Below are 4530 nucleotides of genomic sequence, written 5' to 3'. Positions count from 1 at the left end.
TATAAGATTACAGGAAGCCCAAAGTCCTAGGGTATGCAGAAAATTACTATGTAAATGAGCTGAATTTAAAATGCTAGCAATCCCTAAAGTAGCTGGCTCACTTCAGTATTGGGCCCAAAAGTTTGTGAATTTGGCAACAAAAATTATAAGATATTTGCAAACTTACTCAGGGGAAAAATGGAAACAAGTACTTTCCTTACAATTAAACAAAGGTTTTAAAAAATTGATCCTAATCAGATTTAACATCAATTCCAACACACACACCCATAAAACAATACTGCTGAAGCAATTTACATAGATGCCATTCAAAAATATTGAGATAGATTACTAGTGCCCCAGCCTTTAGTGAGGTGTCAGAGGGTAGAGTGCAATGGCTCTGATGGGATCAGTGATGAACTATGAAAACAATAGGTGGTAAAATGTGGGCAATGGTTCCAGATCTCAGGACTGCGACAGACATCTCATTGGAGCTAGGAGGAGGTGCCACAGATGTCTATGCAGATTTGGTTGTTACCACTGGCTGAAGCAGGAATATGAGCGAGGATACCCTTTGTATCTGCTTTGATGGATTTTTATCACTTCCAAATTCACTTCCTCATCTGGGTAGTCAAAGCTGATGCCTGATCTGATTGAGGTGCTATATTCTTCCACTGCAGATAGCCACTTGCCAGGCAGCAGGGTGCTGTGGTTGAAACATGGCCTGTCTGAAGCTGCCAGGACTGAGTGCCAGTCCTCATTGAAAAGACTGATATGCAGATCAGTGATCAGATAGTCATATAGAAACTGCAGCTTGTACTCCTACTTTTCCACCTGATGTCTCTTCTTCATCTCTACCTCCACTTGGTTGCGGGCATGTTTCAACTTCACTTTCAGGACTGAATGCTCAGACACTGACTGGCACAGCTTCTCCTTGTTCCCTGCATGTCAATGGAAATAACAGCAGCATCACTGGCACATCTCCTCAAGTCACTGGGCAATCTAGAGGCAGTCCAGTTCAATGCTGCTGTTGAACTCTATGAACCTGAAGAGCTGGTCCAGGCAGCCCATCAGCTGTGGGCACAGGCAATTCACCATGATATTATTGGGGCATACAGACTCAAGTCAAGTGAATTTGGAAACACACTGACTGTTCACTGAACAGATTAAGTATATCACTTCCTTAGATAACAATTCGTACTGCTGCCATTCACACAAAGCATCCTCCACCATCTAAGCTAGAAGAAATAGCAAACAACAACAATAAAACAACTATTAAAAACCTGAAACTATCCAAGTCTCCCAGCTTGAACAGATTTATGGGAGCTTTCTATAAAGCATTCCAAACTCAATTGGTATCTCTTCTTTCTAAGTTGTTCACAAGTATCTTTTTCTAGAGGGGAAGTCCCTAGCACATGGAAACCAACAAATATTATAGTGCTTCATAAGCCATTAAAAAAACCTGTAACTAACCAACTCTTACTGACCCATTTTATTGATAAATGTGGATGCAAAAAATCCTGATAAAACAGACAGGCAACCATGAATTGAACCAAATTACATTAATAAAGACCATATATTATTTATTCACCATAGATATGTATATCATTATTCCCATCTGGCACATACTAAATTTTATTCATGGCCTATGCCCAACCAAATTCTACTGAAATACTCTAAGTAGATGTCACTAAAGCTTTTGATTGATTTAACAAGCCTTTTTTGTTTGCTGCATTGACCAGATTCAGGGTATGATTTCCCCTTTGTCAATTTGATAAAAAGACCACATGATTCTACCCATGCAAACATACAGGTAAATTGAAGATACTTTGAGGGTTTTCCTCATCTGCCAGGGCACAAAGCAAAATTACCGTCCATCCCCTTGGCTTGTTGTTGTGGTCATGGAATCAATGGAAATAACAGTTTGTTGTAAATGATATATATTGAACTTCTTTTCAGATGACAATACAATGATAACACCATATCCTCAAATTTTAATTCTGGCCATCATGCAAGAATAATCCCAATTTAACTCGGTATCTGGATTTAAAGTGAATTATGGTAAATCAGAATTGTTTTGCATTCAAACGCCACCAGAATTAATACATGGTCTCCACAAATTCTCAGTTCTTAAACTGTGTAATATGCAAATTCATTTTTTACACACACACACACACACACACACACATATATACATACAAAAGTCTCAAAGCTGGAATAAATTATAAACCAATAATCAGACTTCAAAACTAACATGAGAATTTGGAAGAACCTATATATGACTTGAAGGGGTAATATTTCAACAGTTAAAATGTTACTTCAGAAAATCTTGCTTCTTTTTCAAACTATTCCTATCCAGACTGCACCATAATTAGGTGACAAAAGCTTATTATATAATTTATTCATTAAGATAATTGATCACAACTACACGCTATTGTATTATTTACCCCTATTGACAGAGGGCTATCCCTGCTTAAATGGTATCATTGTGCATCTCATCTTAGAAATATTTGTTATATAATAAATGGACATGAAGAACTACATTTGTTAACCACAGAAATTAGATAATTGATATTTGTCCCTATTGAAATTCATTTTGTTAGCTTGGGCCCAGTTAGCCAATTATTTTGAATTTTGATTCTGTCTTCTGTGGCATTAGCTACCCTTTCCAGTTTGGTGCCATCTGCAAATTTGATGAGCATCCACTCAATTCTTTTATTCAAGTAGTTTATAAATACTTTGTTATAATGTCTTCCCCTCCTGCCCTTTATAAGGGGGAATTTTGTATTCAAGTAGCATGTTTGGCACAGTAAACTTTTAATTTTTGGATCTGTGTGTTCAGAGCTCACCTGACCTGATTGAATTTGGCAAGGGAGCTTGATGGGATCTGCTTTACCTTTGCTGTGTTATTTATTCAGCCATCTTTCCCTTGAGGAAAAGAGCTGGCCACCTGCCCCTTGTTGACAGATGCGCTCACTTTGGTTGACTCACCAAGCTTGTCATGTGTCTTGTTAATGTTTGCTGCTTTCCACATTATGAGGTAGCACATGATTCACTGAAGCAAATGGAAAGTTGCTTCTGCTCGAGGTGAGACAAATTCAGTGGGAGAGATTCATAGTGGTGAAATGTGAGCACGTCGGTGCTCATATCTGTCCTCTTTGTTTGCACAACCCATTTGCATTGATGGTCCAGCGGAGGATGAACATAGAAACAGGAGGTTGCCTTATACGAAGTCAGAACCTTGGTCCTGAGGGGAGCTTTTCCCAGCCCTATATGGAGATAGGAAATTTAACCTGAAACCTTCTGTACACAAAGCAGATGCTCTACAACTGAGCTATCGCTCCACCCCAGGAGTAAAAGGAACCTGGACAGGAGAAAGCTAAGAGGCAATACAATAACGAGCCAAACTGAACAAGAACAATCAGAAATGCAGAAATGAGCTAAGCCTACAAAGGTTGTCCAATGCAACTTGAATTGAAGCAGGCCACACCTGCAAGGCAAGAGTGGAAGAAAATAGGACAGAGTGGAAGAAAATAGGAACTTGCTTTCAATTTTTCACAGGGTAAATTGTTTATTGCCATATAATGTTGTTGCACAGTCCACCTGTTAAAATGGCCCACAGGGGGTGGCAAAGTTTTAGAGCTAGCCCACCTGCTCAGTCCAGTTTCCCACCCTTGATAAAGGTGATGGAACCTGTTGCAATTGTACAGGTTCCCTACATGGTTTAGAATCTGAGGTGGGAATCTAAATTGTATGAGAAGCCTCCATGTGTAGAAAAAGCTGGGGGAGGGGTGGCTAGCGGGAAAGCTAAATAGAGGCATATTTCTGTATCTCCAATCGCCCTGGGACAAATTCTAATCAGAGTGGATCCTACTGGCATCTAATCAAAAAGTTTTATACAGCCTCAGCAAGGAGATGATTCAAGAAATACGGGGACCAAAACAGAAATCTGCAAGGTTAGTGCTTTAGAAAGAAATAGAGGGAGCTCTGTATGAGGCTTCATGAAGGCCTAAAACGGCAAGAAAGCAGCTGCTGTAATGAAAGAGGCCAGAGAGTCAGATGATTACATTAATAAAATAAGGTAGGCACTGGCCTTGGACTGGAGAGCAGCCCCAATTTCACTTGAGCAGAAATTTGATATGTGCCTGATATTTCTAAAACATAAAATGATGCACACAATCTTGCTCTAACTAACCACTCTGAGATCCAGCTCTTACAAATGACAGAAGATTTTGCTATGAAGTTGGAGGAACAATCAGACAGGGACGGGAGGTAAAAAAATTCATCTAAGAGGCCTACCAGAAAATCAGGAAGGCGGGTGACTGCAAGAAAAACACTGGGGCCTAATTTGAGCATTAGAATGTCTGGCACCTGGTGGGTGGGACTTTGTGTTATGCTTTGGAATCAGCCCCTCCCTTCTGGTGTTCAGTTAAGATCAGTTAGAGAGACCAACTGTCATTCTTGCCTCATTAAGTCATTTTAGTTTCTCTCGGATGGTATGTTATTGCGTTACAATTTTCTTTATTATTAAAGCTTTGTTTGACATGCTTACTT

At 39.6% G+C, this 4530-nt stretch overlaps 1 long non-coding RNA gene across 2 annotated transcripts; it reads right to left on the bottom strand.

Annotated features, from left to right (window-relative positions):
* Positions 1-629: 629 nt before the first annotated feature.
* LOC309361561 lies at positions 630-4326 on the bottom strand. 2 transcript variants are annotated; one of them, XR_014164502.1, is made up of 3 exons: positions 4276-4326; positions 2873-3245; positions 630-1050 (listed from the first exon to the last, which is right to left on the bottom strand). It is a non-coding gene; the product is annotated as an uncharacterized lncRNA (long non-coding RNA). The 2 variants fall into 2 exon arrangements; XR_014164503.1 differs by lacking the exon at positions 4276-4326 and having other exon boundaries at positions 630-1214; positions 2873-2959.
* Positions 4327-4530: the final 204 nt, after the last annotated feature.

Source organism: Podarcis melisellensis, assembly GCF_964234715.1.
Source record: "Podarcis melisellensis genome assembly, chromosome: Z".
Classification (NCBI taxonomy): domain Eukaryota; kingdom Metazoa; phylum Chordata; class Lepidosauria; order Squamata; family Lacertidae; genus Podarcis; species Podarcis melisellensis.
This window is presented reverse-complemented; position numbering and strand designations above follow the sequence as displayed.